The sequence below is a fragment of the Protomyctophum parallelum genome (assembly GCF_964188405.1).
Source record: "Protomyctophum parallelum genome assembly, chromosome: 15".
Lineage (NCBI taxonomy): Eukaryota > Metazoa > Chordata > Actinopteri > Myctophiformes > Myctophidae > Protomyctophum > Protomyctophum parallelum.
This window is the reverse complement of record NC_139710.1, coordinates 46,449,001-46,465,368: the sequence shown is the minus strand read 5'-3', so window position 1 is coordinate 46,465,368 and position 16,368 is coordinate 46,449,001. Positions and strand designations below refer to the sequence as shown.

At 44.0% G+C, this 16,368-nt stretch overlaps 1 protein-coding gene across 4 annotated transcripts in view; it reads right to left on the bottom strand.

Annotated features, from left to right (window-relative positions):
- Positions 1–16,368, bottom strand: part of LOC310872792 (transcription factor 7-like 1-B) — a 38,670-nt gene that overhangs the window by 18,198 nt on the left and 4,104 nt on the right. The window lies entirely within an intron of this gene.

Sequence of the window (16,368 nt, the reverse complement as noted above, 5' to 3'; positions counted from 1 at the left end):
TCCGTTTCACTCACGTTGTTTGTCCTTGTAACCCATACCCAATTGCAATCCTAATCAATCTTTAATGCTGTTATAAAAGTAAAAACTTAAGATCATCTCCCATTGTGAATTAATGTAAACTTATCCCCCCCCCCCCCCCCCCTCTTTCTTGTGAAAGTTTACCAACAGTTATACTTGTAGATGGCTGCCCATCTTATGTACTGCACTATGTACTATGTGCTATGTAATACGCAGCGGGCCCTGATGTGCAACAAGTAAAGGTTGTTGCCAGTTGTTACTCGGTACAAGTTGAACCGGATTTTATTTTTTTCCTGTAGAGATAGCATGGAGCCAAAGCTGCACTAGCACAGCTCAGCCATCTGGTTTGTGAATCAGTTTAAACACCGGATACAGCACATTGACATGCATGTGGATTTTATGCCTGGTACAATTTCAAATTAATTAAAAGGGTTTCATATTTTAGCTTATGTCTTGCTCATGACGACACAATGTAGATAAAAAAAACTGCCTGTAGTGATATATCATAATTTATAATTCCAGTTGCCTTTCGCCATGGGATTAAACGATCAAGTATTCTGTTTCGTGTTTACGACATCACTCATCTTGTGCAGATGAATTGCAGACAATCAATGCACTTTAACAGAATTCCTACATAGCATGAATGTACTCAATGTAGTGTGGATTTCAGTTCTGCACAATGACATCCACCTACAGCATGTGCATAAAAAAATATCAGAATTATAGTCATATTTTAAATAGTGATTACTAGTATACTGTACTACACCACTGTGAAATCTGATTTGACTTTTACAATTTAGAAAAGAGAAATTCACATGCATTCATGTTTTGATTTTTTTTTAAAGCTTCATTCATCACTCAGGGATTGTAAGGAGGAAGGAAGCTTGGATGACCGTGGGTTAAAAATGGAAAAGACATTATAGCAAGCGGGGGAAAGGGAGAGAAGGACAAAAAAAAACATTTTCAGGAATGAGTTTGTCGGAGCAGGCAGCGGGTATTGTTTCCTGACAGCTGGAGTCCAATAGAGCAGGGGGAGGGGGGAAGGGGACCCTTTTTCCCTTCCAAAAGGGGGGAAATTCTGTGAGTTGACATCAGCCCTCTTCATTTTCACCATACTGCTCAAGGCTGAATCGTAGGTTCCAGCTAATGGGCCCTAGTCCATACAACTGTCAGGCAGCCAGTTGCTTTTAGAGGCTGCTAGCTCCCTATTGAAACTGTACTCTGCTCTGTGCATGATGCCTAATGAATGCTACCCTCTGGAGAGAAAACCCAAAACAATACACTTTTCCCTGTCTAATCTATGTCAATCACGAGTCCTTCCACAAATGAAACGAGCCCTATTGTGAGCGTTTGGTCTGTCCTGGCCATGCCCACCACCTCGTCTCTCCTTCCCATGCATCCCCTTATTTGACAGCTTCTGCCAAGATTGAGGAACATGCCCCCGGGCATTTTTTTCCCCTAAGCGCCTACTTTTTTTTTAATTGCCAGTGTGCCCTATGGAGCAAGCTGCTCGCAGATATACCCTGAAACATCTACCCAGGTGCTGCCAACCGCAGAATGTCACATTAGCTCCTATACTCTTCACAGTCACAGCCCACAGCAGCACGCTGCTCGGTAGCACATGAGAAGCAGTGGCAGGGTGTCTGTCTGGGTACAGTCCTCAGAGTGGTTTGAGGAAACAAAAGGTAAGAAATCCTGGGCCAAGCTACTCAGCGAAAACTTCTATAACACTGTAAAGCTGCTTTCTGCTGTGAGAAAAAAGCACGAAAGAGAGGGGGGAGAGAGAGGAGATTGGACGGGACATTTAAATAAGAGGAAACACTTAGAAACCGATTTCTTTTTTTAAAGAGCTCGCCTATCCCATGGCCGAAGTGTTATTAAATGTTTGTGAAAGATTGAAACCGCGGATAAACTAATATGAGCAATTACATTTTGCATTAAACTTCGGGACATTTAGTAATGGCTTGCAGATGCCCTTATTTAATTAGAAACAAACACAATTTGAGACAGACATATGGCTGAGGCCCATAGAGATGCTTGCTTCAGCATGGGAGCAGAATGCTCTGTTAAATAGTGTTGGACAGAGCATTGAGAGAACTCTGTAAATAAAGTGAAGTTTAGCAACTACCTCATCGATTTTCATCACTTTCTAATTGTCGTCCAACTTCCCCCACTGCCTCCAGCACTCCGAATAGACATAAGTAGAATATGCTACTGTTAAAAAGGCGCAGAAGCGATAAAGGTACCAATGATGCCACAGAAGAAAATCTCAAAAGCCACGACAAAACCCTTTGTTTTTTCTAACGGAGAGAATACAGCCATACAGTATGCTCTGTGAGCAATGCAGCTTACCAGAGCTGGGTTCTAATTGTTACACAGCTCTCACAGAGCTCTGGAAAACACAGCCAACAGTCTTTGTCAACTCTGAAGTGTGTGGTGCCACACTGCCGGCCAACATCAGAGCACGGACGAGAGACAGATGCCTGGACATTTGCTGTCAAACTACTAAGTCAGAGACTGCCAAAAGGGGGGGGGGGAAATCCCAAACTTTGTCACTAGCAAGCTATAGCAGGAACTAGCTAGCAGGAACCTGCCTAGTTTACGGTCCAATTAAAACTAGCACTGGTGAGTCGTATATACATTTTTATGTAATGTAATTTAATTTTAATACGTCATAGAGTGATGTGTTATTGTGTTTACAATCGTAGAAAAGGGGTGACTCGTGTTGATCCTATTCAATGTTGTTCCAACTCCAAAAATGTGAAGACTGACACAGCCAAAACAGTGACGCTATGCAAGCCGTTGTTTCAGACGAGACCTAAAACTTGTGCAACAGCTCTAACCCCCCTCCCTCTCCCAATCCCTCTCCTGAATAGCAGGGTAGCCGGAATGCCTCCATGGATTGCTCCAGCAGATAATGTCAATCACCTACCGTGTGGAGAACCCCTCCCCATTGTTTTCCTTTGCCCCCAACAGAAAACAAATGGGCCACACAGCTTGCTTGTTTGGCTGAGGTGATAATTACCCTCCCCTTACCCATATGAACAGCGACTCCAGACAATGGCCTTGTCAAGCCGCGACACAACAGTCCCTCCCCGGTTTGCTCAGCTGAGATCACCTGCTCATGCAGGGCCATTGACACCTTAACTTGATCTATGCATGAAATACAATTAGAGCTTGTGGGGGACAAAGACAATGCAGTAAGTACTCTCCGCCCTGTCAGGGGGTTTTGCATTAAGACCCATTGTTTGCCAACATTACAGGCAATTACATGGACAATTCTTAAGCAAACCCCAACACTCATTGTGCTAATTAGTGTTTAATTGGTGGGGAAACGACGAAGCATCTGAGCTGGTCAGACCTGCAAGTGCTGCTCTTTGGCCCTCTGTAAACATTTCTGAATGGAAGCGCATGCATGCATGCATCATGTCCCAGTTTTCCAGACCACTATGAGGCAGATTACTGAGGGAGGAAGTTATAAATGAAAACAATCTTGGGTGAACCGAAGGAAGACACACGGAGCACGAGAGAGAAAATAACAACGGAAAAATATTTTGGTGCCAACATAATTGGTGGAAAAAATAAATCCATACTGCCCAAATACAGACACCCTGTATTTACATCTTGCATATAAAAACATTACGGGCTCAGTGACGTTAGTCAACATTAATAATATGCTCCGGCAATGAATGAATGAGTGTGTTCTACTCGAAAATCAAAAACAATACAGCAAAAATATCGAGGTATATATATTTTTTCGTTTGGATACTCTCAAATCAACACAGGCACTCGTATAACCAGCAAAACTACTTTTGCTGATCACTTGGCTCATTACGAGAGAAAGTTCCTGCCAATGGAGGAACAGCGAGGCAAGGCAGGTTTTTATATAAAATTAACCCTGGGAAGGCTGCTGTCCCACAATTCAAAACGCAGAACTAGCATACTGGCTAATGGCTACCAGATTTTTGAAGTGTCCATTAGTCCGTATAGGAGTGAAGTTAAGTGACTGTGACAGGGGCACTCCCTCCGCTCGCTGGGCCTCCATTGTGACCTGGCCGGTTGTCCTGCACTCTTATTCACAGCCAGTAAAAAAAAACTGGGTCAAAGGTCAGACATCCAGAGTGCAGGGGTTTCCATGGCGACGGGGCCTATTAAGGCCAGGCTCATTGGCCTCTTAACATGCTCTCGTACACAAAAGAACTATTAGTGCAAGGAGAGAGAGAGAGAGAGGAGAGGAGGCAGCGTGAGGGGAGGTCTTAAAAACACAAGACTCTCAACCGGTTACATGCTATGCCTATCACTCAACAGTTGTCTATATACATCCGTGGGTTTTCGTCTCATATGCTGCTAATCTATACGTAACGTCAAGCATCTCGGGAAAGCGCGGTGTGAAAGTCTTATCCCTGAAAAATGACACCTACACAATTTGTTATTTTGAAAACGGGCAATTTGTGTTGCCGACCGTTGCAGATATTGCTTAATTGGCCATTGTGTAAGAAAATGCCTGAATGTGACAGCATTCCAGCGCTTTGACTCCGCTGAACTCAATGAGCTTATTTGGTGTCATATGACTGCCTCATGCCGTATTCTGAACAATGCCCAAACTGCTCCGCAAACATTCGTTTATTTGAAAAGTCTAATGAGTGAGTTTACTGCTGCCTCAGCAGTAAAACTGCATTACCAGAATACAAGGCCAAGTTAAACTCCCCTAAAAAAGTTTCTTTAACGTTCTGTCTCGGGGCTAAGGCTGTGACTTCAGCTAGGAGTGTGCATTTTTGCAGTTCAAGCAATTATTTGTTTCTGGGTTTATTTTTTTTTCTTCCTTTTGCTTGACGTGATCCTGAGTTATGGCTTCCTGTATCCAGACTTTTAGTGCGTTACGGTCCCCACTAATATGTCTCTTTAAATGAAGCAGCCCATTGTTCCCATTCTATCTCATTTACTTTCAGGCAATTTTAATCAAGTGCAGTTAAGGAATAGAAGTCCTTTATTCAGCCTTGCCGAGGTGAAAGTTTGGAATAAGTCAGCAATTGTACTGCAGAACACAACAGCAGGTCAAATAAAATCCAATGTGTAATTAGACCCACAAGAAAATAATCATGCATCTGGTAAAGGCTAGGCCCTCTCATAAAGACAGAGAGGAGGCAGCGACACTATTTAAGTCAATTACACGAAGTCAGTTATGTGGTTTTCCATACCTGGGGGACATGCTTTCAATTGTGACGGACCACTCCCGCTATATGTCAATGTCAGCGTGATCTAATGTCAAGCCATGCTAAGCACCGCTAATGTCAGAGATGTTGTCTGCCCCTCTCATCGCTTCCTCCTCTGGCATTGTTTGTCCAGTTATACAGGAACACAAGTTTTTATTGTTTGGGGAGGCAGCCTAGTCTCATTGAAATTCACAGCCATAAACCTCTGTATAATTAACTCCAGAACATGTGGTGGTTAGCAGTGGTTGGCTGAATGTTTACGGTAAAGCCCAACATAGAACTCAGATTGTGTGTGTGTGTGTGTGTGTGTGTGTGTGTGTGTGTGTGTGTGTGTGTGTGTGTGTGTGTGTGTGTGTGTGTGTGTGTGTGTGTGTGAGTGTGAGTGTCCGTGCGTGCGTGTGCGCATATGTACGTTCGTCCAGGTCTACGCAAATGACACACCATCGAGTGCTGCATTTTTCATTTATGACCAAACACAAATTGACTGGAGACAGCATGGGTTACCAATATAATGCTAAGTGTTCAGACTGCCAAGGCAGTTAGGAGGCAATAAGAAGTGCACCATGCTCACACACTCACAACAGGGCAAATACCACAGTACAGTAATCATTTCTAACCTCTAGGTAAAACATAAAAATAAGCCTTTTTTTCCAGAAACTGCAGATAAATATTTACCCCCCAAGAGTAAATTTGATCTTAAACAACAGTGTGTCTGCCAACTTTTCCAAACGTGCTTTCTTTTTCTTTTTTCTTTTTTGGACACGCCACACTAGCTGGGTGACTTAGTTTTCTTTCTTTTTTTGGTTTTTTCTTGGTCTTTTAAAAAACTTCCTAAGAGCAGCTGAGAGAGAGGCAGGAGGCCATGAGAGACATCTTGAAGGAAAAAAGTCAGTTTGAAAAACTGGGGTGGGCACGGGTGGGCGTTGGGGGAGCAGGATAGAGGGAAAAAAGGGCCTAAATTAAACACATTTGTTTCTGCTCTCACATACCACAAGTCTTATGAAAACAGAGGGCTGATTGTGTTCACTCTGCAAGTACCCCCCCACCACCCCAACACCACCACCACTCTGCTCCACCACGCATCCACCCCCTGTCCTGAGCAGCAGCCCCCCCCCCCCCCCATGCACACACACACACACACACACACACACACACACACACACATACACACACACACACACGCACACACAGCTGCCTGCAGATGCCTCCTGTGTTTGCTCTGAGTGCAGGCACAAATCTCCAGGCCCCTGAGAGTCCTGGGCCCTGCCTCATCTCAGTTTTACTGCCTGACATCCCTATCACCCCACTGCTATCCCCACTCACCCCCCCCCCCCCCCTACACTCAAACTCTCTCTCTACTCTCTCACATACTCATATTCTAGAAACTCGTTCACTTGCCGCAGGTATCCTCAACAGCCTGTCCTTTATAGGGATTATAGCACTCGCACTAATGATAATAACAAATGAAATACAGCCGTTTGATTGGCTGCATCATTTTGGCTGCATTTACAAACACTTGATGACAGATGATAAGATAGATAGACCTTTATTGATCCCAAGGGAAATCCACACTATAAACAAATGCTTTTGTGAACTCAGAAGTGGAGTCAGAGGTTTGCTATGATGAGATCAATTGTATCACAAGCACTGGGAGCTATTACAATCTCATTGTTGCCAGTTCTCCAATTCTAGCAAACCACTTGCCTACTCAGTCAGACATCAAAATAAAGGGCTTTTCAGTAACTCAAGGTTTTGTTTCGAGAACTAAAACATTTGACATGTTTGCTTCAGACAAGGGGATTACACTTGTCTGATTACATATCACAACTCAGTTGTGATATGAATCTCACTGTTTGTAACAGAGGATCTTGTTGAATCCACTTTCCAATTTTAAGTATTAACAGTTCAGCTTCAGCGCTTAAAAGGAACATCCTCCTTAGTTTTTCTCCAAAATTAGCAAAGCGTATTGTCAGAGGGGGTTGAAAGGTCTGGGGGGGGGGGGTGGGGGGGCATGAGATGAAGTATTTTTCATAATCGGACACACTTGCAACAGCCATTGGCTGTATTCAAGAGGATTCGGTTTCATAATGCATACTGGAATTCAGTGCTGGGTCATGATTGCATGATATAATGTAGGTTTACCTACAAATACAGTGGTGCACCTTCAACATTTAAAAACCCTCGCTTATTTTTGCCTCAAACTCACAATTTGTGTAGGATTTTGAAACGTCCATACTATAGAACGTCCATTTTAGGAGGAGGGACACACACAAAGCAAGACGAGGCTGGGTCACAGGGTCCCACTACCTCTTCAAGGTTCACCAGGTCTCTTGAAAGCAAAACAATAGAGTGGCAAACATATGCAAGGAACCCTCACCTTCCTGAGAACAGACTCAGAGTAACCTCCTTTTCTCAATCAATATTGGACCAAATTGAATTTGTGCATTTTACGAGCTGGTTTGGCCGTCCGGTTACAAATATCTTTATAGCATTAATTACACCATTATAAACTCAAGGCTGGATGTGGTATTAAAAAAATGAATTCCGTTTCCACTATTACTATCTTCCGATCTCAATACATTGTGATGAGAAGGGCAAGGTGATTATGATCAGGGGCTGGTGCAAATATCAGATTTCCAGGGACGGAGTTTAGGAGAGGCCCCTACCAATTACACAGTATTCAGGAATGCAGAATCTGAACCACAGAAAGAGCCATGGACAAAGGCTCATGGCTATCCCATTTTGGATGTATAAGTATATGGCTTATGGTGTGTCACAGAAAAACGTTTATGAACAACAGCATAAAAATAGTTTCCGTAAAGCCTGTTTGTCTCCGTAAAGACAAATATGTGCCACAACGCAATGAACTTTACTGAATCCAAACTGCACACTTCTGCAAACAATTAGTGATGACCCAAGCACTGTAAGCTGTGTTACAGAGAGAGAGAGAGAGAGAGAGAGAGAGACTAAGAGAGGGGGGGGAGAATTCTTGTGAAGGAAAGAAGGGGGAGTGACAGAGAAAAGGGAGAGGGGAACTTGTGCACAATTACAGCAGGGATTTATAGCCTGAGAAACAATTTATAAATCACAGCGCCTAAGCTAATGTGCTCCAGATTGTTCTCCATGCAGCTGCAATTTTGGTCTGCGTGAAACGGCATAATAAACCTGGCTGGAGGACATGTTTGGGTGGTGGCGGGGCGGAGAGAGACGCTGAGATTGTGGGTGGGGGCTTCGGAAGGCAAGGCCCTGAGTTTGCAAACTTTTGGAGGTGTTCTGGACAAAGAGACTGAGAGAACGTGTTTTTGTTAAGGGCTCGTGTGAGATCTTGCAGAGGTGCAAGACAGAATTGTCGATCTGGTCAGACATGTGAGAATGTCTTCGCACAAGCATAACAAATAGGACCTCTCAAATAATGCAAACAATATCAATGAGAAGGGGGTTTTTTTACATAGAGGAAAGCCAACAATAGTGGTACAGCAAATGTTGCACACTCAACACAACAAACTACCGTTGCACTAATTCCTAATTTATATTATGATGGAACACAGTTGTACAATTACATAAATCAGGGTTCAGAGTCAGACACAAATTTATACTTCATTCCACAGCTTTGTCATACAGAAATTTAATACAACACAATTTAAAGTGGAAAAACTGTACTCCGGTAGTTCCATTGAAAATAGGCCATGTCACTTCCAACACTTGTCGGAAGTGGCTACATACAAATTGTCTGTAAGCCTCTAAGCTAGCATTATTAACTATGCATCCCTGACAAAGGCCTCACTGACAGCTTAGGCGAGATGAATTTTATGCAGCCGATTATGATAAGAAAATTTTAAACGTTGAAAATTAATCCCCTTATTGACGCCATAGGCCGTTTGGAAAAGGGGATCAGGTCTGTAGGACTGGTGTGGACGAGGGGATCGGATATGCCAAGGGAAGAACGGGCTTTGGTGGCCACTCAGCCAACTGGCCCCGAACCTTGACCCCTAACCCTTCACCCTGGGGGGCAAACAAAGCTCTGAGTGACATCTGAAACTAGACACTCTATGGGGAGAGAGTGTCTGGACAGGACTCAAATGACCCATTAACTCTGCAGAAAAGATTTATGGGGATTTATTTAATTCTCCTCTTCAAACTCTCCAAATGAAGATACGGCTCTTATCACACACAATCCAGCAACGCTACTAATTAGAGTTCTATATATAATTTAATCTTGTTTACTTGCCAATATCTCCATGAATTAAAAAAAAAAAATCTGTAATCCACAGCCCTGAACAGCTTCATTCATACGAGTGTTAACAGTTAATAAAAAGAAAGTATCAAAATGAATTCTGGAAAATGAAAGCAACATGAACACTAAGAGACTTACTGGTGCATGTTCACCATCCTTTGAAGGAATCCATATAATGGATTACGTAAAAACGGGCCCTTGGCATTAGCATATTGTAAACAAAAACAAGAGAGAGAAAAAGTTGATGGCAAATGTGGCAATGGTGAATGTGAGCCTTCATCTCCAGAACGCTGAAAGCCACTGTAGTATTTAAATCAGGCAAGGAGGGAGGAAGACGGGGCTGAGCATTCTGTAGCTCAGCTGTGAGGCTCTAAGCCGTTGCCCTAGGGTCTTTGTCCTGCCTTTCAGGGCAAGTCTGAGGTAGTCAAAGACCCTATTCATGACCGGCGCTCCCCCTGCCAACACACCCATACAGCCCCAGTCAAGTCAGCCGAGAGCTATAGAGCCTTCCCATTTCACACGAGAATCAGACCTGCCCCTAAAGCCTGCTTCAGGGATTTCCAATAGCCAGCCCTCCAGCCCATGTACAAATCAAACAAAAGGGCTCCTTGGCCTACTCCATGTCATATAGGGCCGATTAGACCTTTTTTCCCCCCAAATGTAGCTACTCTGAATTTGAAGCAAATAAGTCAGTCACATTTGTAGGGATTTGGTATCCAGCCATGTAAATGGATGAGGGATTATGTCAGTGGAGGTGCAGCCCCCCCCCCCCCCCCCCCCCCCCCCCACACACACACACACACCCATATATACAGAGGAAGATCCACCATATACCTACATGTACATACCAGGGCCGGCAGTGTTTTAAAACAAGATGTCCTAGGAGAAATCTTTTGTATTTTGTGTAGTAAACAATATCGCTTTGGACAATGCGTTGAGTCAACAATAGGCATACGTTTCCAACTCAAAACCAACAAAAGAAAAAAACCTGGAAGACATCCAATTCACCTCTGTGTCAGTCGGTGCATCAACAAGGGGGGAAAACAAAAAACCTAAATAAACCAAAACATCGATCCTATCAATAATTTAGGGAAGCCACAGGGGAATCCCACACTAACGAAATGAAATAATATCCATGTCTGAGGAAAAATAAAACTACTGTCCAAAACTATTGCCCTTTCCCCCCCAGTTCTTCTAACAGGATCCACAAGTGTGGCTGGAGAGATAAGGAGGCTACACATTTAAGATGACTTGTGTCTTTGCTCTGGCTTTAATCAAATTCGACACGCTGCAGAACATTGTGAGTCATTAACAAGTACAATTGGTTTACTGGGGTTACTGGAGGTAGCAAAGGGCACCCAAAGGCAAAGTCATTATCAGTGTCAGCCAGGACAACAGCTCCAACAACTCAACTAAGAAGGGTAAACTTGGAAGAGTTGTTTCGATCCTGCCTGGTTGTCATAAGCACTACTGGGACTAAGCAGACAGACAAAAGGCGTATTGTTGAAATGCATGTACACTGCACATATATTATTATCCCAAGAACATTTTTCCAAATCCTGCTTCATCCCCTGACCTTTTCAACTCGATGCTTTCGACTTGCACCCCTGGAGCACTGTTAGACAAACCTCATAAAAGTGATCATATGGAAATATGTGGTGTGCTTCTATACTCATAAAACCGGGAAACATCCACATGCCTCCCTATAGGACCTGTGTTCCTTCTAAATCATGGCAACGTAATAATTACAGCAATACATTTTAGCTACTTGCGGTTTTAAATCAAGAGTTGAGACGGAGTAGCACGTCAGTTTCAACTTAACATTTTGATCGTGTACATGTTTTGTTTTTTTTACAATCTTAGCCAGTTTGGATACTACAGTATACAGGAAAGTGAGGGCGGAGAGAGAACATGCAAGTTGCAACGCAGCTAGAATTGGACCAGGGACATTGCGATTTTGTGCTCATCACGCTATCTGTTCAGTATACTGGCACACCCTGTGACCGTGACTGTTAATGTTCAGTGTCACTTGGGTGGGGGTATTTCATCAGTGAGCGGAAGGTTGATCCATGCAGCCGATCACAAGGAGTACATACTGTAGGTTGCAGCTAAGAGTGTGTGCAGGTGCAACGCGTTGACTTGACACCCGTCTACCAAAGAGGCCTTGAGCTGCTGAATCAGCAGTCCAAAACTCACTGTACCGTTACTGGGGACGTGCTCAGTGGGAAGCAGCCGAACTGATTTATAACTCCGACCAGAAGAACAGCTGCTCTGCTCACTGTCAAGTCAACTAACCTCATCCTTGGACTTGATATCCATCCACTGCTTTATTTAGTACACCTCGGACGTCTCCGAAAAGCCTCGCTGATACTACACGTATACGACATGGCCTTTGGCAAAACACACGCACACCGGTTTGACCGCTTCAAATGTAAGAGCCCAGAGAAAGCATTTCCCTCGGCCTATGTGTGAACTTCAAGTGAAACCTGATAAAAATCTGAGTGTCGCTGATACTACATGTGCATGATCTGATAGCCTCCTCCCGCTGCTGGCTGATTGGGCTGTGGCTGTGAGGGAAACGGCAGCAAAGCATTGTGGTCCGGCGTGGCGGAGTAGCCCTAGCTGCTCTGTGGGAGACAGAATCCCTCAGATAAGTAAGAGCCGCAAGGTCTGGAAGCCAGCCTACCTCAGGATAACAGGCAAAGGGATAGCAAGACCCATATCTGCCCCAGTTTATGTCCTCCCCCCCACTTACACACACACACACACACACACACACACACACACACACACACACACATCATCTCATCAACAATCTCTATTCTTTCCCTGCTTTCTCTCTCTCTATCTATCTCTCACTCTCCTGCTGCCTGTGTTGCCTAAACTGAAAACAGCTGTTTGGAATACCAGACTGATGAAACCCTATTTAGATATTTTTTTCTCTCTTCCTGCTGTACAATCAAGTTTTATTAGCACGGAGTGAAGAGTTTAAGGTACAATTATGGAGGGCAAACATTTCTTTATATGAAATAAACAATGAGGGTTGCGGCCATGTTGTGGCTACTTATTATACTTGGGGGCAGCCTTATAGCAGCATGTACTGACACTAACCCCCCCCCCCAACACATACGCGCTCGCGCACACACTTGCGCACACACTCGCGCACACATGCAATTCTCATCAATCAAACAAGAGTCCAGATCACCTGGGAGCGAGGCTGATTAACCCCCGACCCCCCTGATAAAACCAGAGAGACTGTTTCCCTCGTTCTCCATGGCTCTACCATTATACCACGGAGCAGACATTACTGAGCTGGTATTCACATGACACTTGATACATGCATATACTCCCCCCCTACACACACACACACACACACACACACACACACACACACACACACACACACACTCTCACACACACACACACACACACTGACTGTACACCTCCGTCCATCACTTATTTTCATGACAATATGTGCTTTCACTTTTGATGATTATCACCTGTCTGACATAGAGGGGAAATTCTATTTTTTGGCGGTGGAAACTACACTTATAGTCACAGTCTTGACAGTGAAGTTGAGCCGTTTTCGATTGCTGCAAGTCTAACTCCTGTAACTCTCTGAGCCCCGTGACAGCCCGTCCCAAGCATATGACAGAAAAGAGAGCATCCAAAATGAGAGGACTGCATTCATTAGAAATACGCTAACAATATGAAGTGTGCGGATATGAGTAGCAAATGACAATATGCATAAAAAGGTGATTCACTTCGATAATTGACTGCGAGTGAATGAGCACACGGGACCAGGTGTATTCCGGCTCATCTCCATTGTCAGGACGTTGTCACAACACCTTCTCAAAAAGTGCCCTTAAAAATGACACATTCCTACTAAGGAAAAGCACACACTGTACAATGCATACTGTAAACCAACTCAGGTATATAGGAAACATATCTTTGAGTTAGGGAAAAGCAGTGTACCAGATCTCAAACTGCATAGTAGCACCGGCCAAAACATAACGAACGAGAAAAACACATAAATTGATAAAAAACACATTTGCACACATATTCATCTTGGCACATCAAAGGGATTCATTGATGTCACTGAACGCAGGGAGTCTGCATGCGGCTGGAGAGAGGGGAGAGGGGTGGTTATCCTTGCCTCAAAGGGTGCTGAGATGCTCCTGATGGGCCCTGCTCTTGAGAAGCCAGAGAGTGCTATAAACAGAATATCTAATGTCGAGCGGGAGGGGTGGGTAGGTACTCTAGCACTAGCAGGCTACGGGGTGGCGAGAGGAACCGACGCCAGCTCACGCTTTCCACAGAGACCGGAGCAGAGAGGGGGTGGGAGGGAGGGAGGGATAGAGAGACAGGGACTGACACCATTTCACACAAGTTCTACACAAGTGCAGTTAGGAAAGGGAACATGTAGCTCGCTCCCCAAGTCTGAGGTCTGAAATGCAAACGCCCTACACACCACGATCCTCCTATACGGCACAGGACAGGAACATCCTGAAAGTCCAACGTGCAACAGATACTGACGAGCATGTATTCTCTCTCCAACTATAACTTCTACTGACACATACATACTGTGGACCTGTGACAATTTTTCTTTCTTTTTTGTGTGTGGGGAAATTCTTTTGCTGAAGAAACACAAAACTCTGTAAAGCTGAAGATGCTAAACGTTAACACTTGCATTCATATTTTATGATGACACTATAATTGCATCAGGCACTGATGAGTTAATTGAATTGCTTTGATTTACGATTCGGTAATTAAAAACTGGTGACTGACCTTAATTCCACTCGCGTGATATGATATAGTAATTTTTCGGTTATACATCTGCGTAAACACACAAGAGATTTTGTAGTGTATGTGTATAACATGCAGTCAATCTGTTGTTAATGTGACGCAAAGAAATGAAACATTAAATCCATGGTTGATGAAATATTTTAAAACAAACTACTCCATGATCAGTTTCCTCAAGTCTTAAAATAATTTAAAACGTATAAATAAAATACTCAGGAACAAGACGTACTGTATGCCAGCTCGGGTCTTTTGGAGACTGCCTCCAATCTTTACATTTAATTGAACGTTGAGACTAAATGGATGTAGATGTTGTTTGCCTTTAAAGGGGGAGGGGGGGGGGGAAATCTTTTCAAAAATATAAACTTAGTCAAAAATGTTAGCTCTGTTGACACAGTCCTTGGTTAAAAAAATATTTGCAAGCCAACATTCAGGATTGCTCTCAGCAGTGGCATACAACACTGAGGGTTGTCAGAATGTAAGCTCCATACACTGTTCCCTCTGTTGCACAGAATCCACAGCCCCTCACCTGAAATCCACCCCCTACCACCCCCCATACACACAGACATGCTCACCAGTGCATGCACACAGACATACTTGCACACAACCATACACACGTGCGCAGTCTGCACACACACACACACACACACACACACACACGCTCAGTAATGCCTTAAACTTAGTTGCGTGTGTGCACCGCACAACTAAAATAGCAGCTCTACAAGGTCTCAATGCGTCACAGCGAGACACGTTGTGAGTTTATAGATCTGCTATTTTCGGTGTGCGACACCCATGTGCAACGAGTATATATCTCGGGCTTAAGTGGAAAAGCCAAGTGAGTAACCTGATGAAAAGATACCTCCACACAAACACGGTTTGCTTATGCAGGGAGAGGCTCTTTTATTCAACAGGACAATGTCGCTGTTGACTTTTCTTTGTCTGCACATTTTTAAGCACCAAAAGCAACAGAAAGAACGGAGAAAAAAGACGTCAGAGAGGCATGCAACTGTAGTCTCCTAACATGTTCAGACTTATGCAGGCTTTCTATTCGAGGCTCAATCCCGAACATTTTTCTATTCAACGACCATGCATGGGATTTTGAGAGCCCCCACTGTGTGTGTGTTTGATAAAGATATATTTGAGTGACTAACCTCCCTCTCACTTACTTGCCACATCTCACACACAAGAGACATTTCACTCTTTACTGATGATGATGTACTAGGAGAGTTATCTAGACTGCTGATGAGGCTGATAGAGGTGGTGTCAAGCAGTCTGTGCTCGGCAATTAAACCTTGCACTAATCCTGCGCTAGACGCAAGCGAGTGAAGGGAAAAAAACATATCAATGAATCTCTAGACCACACCTCAAAACAATGACTGGGATTTTGACAACTCTCAACGCAACGGGGGGGGGGGGGACTCGCTGGCCCTCCACCACACACCAGGCAAAAGTCTGGTGGAACATCTTTCCAGGCATAAAACCTTCCTCCTCCTCCAGTCTCGATGGATTACAGCGGAATGTCAACTCAGAACAGGCTTTAAATCAGTTATGCTTGCCCCTCGGGGGAACTTTGTGCTGATCCCATCTAGGCCTGTCTCTCATTGCTCATGATAGGGGTTGCTACATCCACACTTAAAGTTATGTCTAAAACCATAACCAGCCATTGTAATTCTGCAGCACACACTGCAGAATTGCAAAGTTGCGTTGACTGTTGAGCACAAGGCTTATTATAGAAACGACTGGAAAGGAACACTCAACGATGCTCTTTTTCATATTCATGACATATTATTAAAACATATTGTGTGTGTGTGTGTGTGTGTGTGTGTGTGTGTGTGTGTGTGTGTGTGTGTGTGTGTGTGTGTGTGTGTGTGTGTGTGTGTGTGTGTGTGTGTGTGTGTGTGTGTGTGTGTGTGTCTGTCTGCTATTACCCAATACACTGTGCCATCATCAACAGAAGGTCATGAAACTTCCTACATTATGTCTTTAACTCACTCAATATCTGATATGTGGTTAAGATTGGTGGCCAAAGTTCAAGGTCGACAATGATGAGCCATGTGGCTGAACTATGGACACCCAGATTCCCTCGTTTTAGAGGAGGGAGTT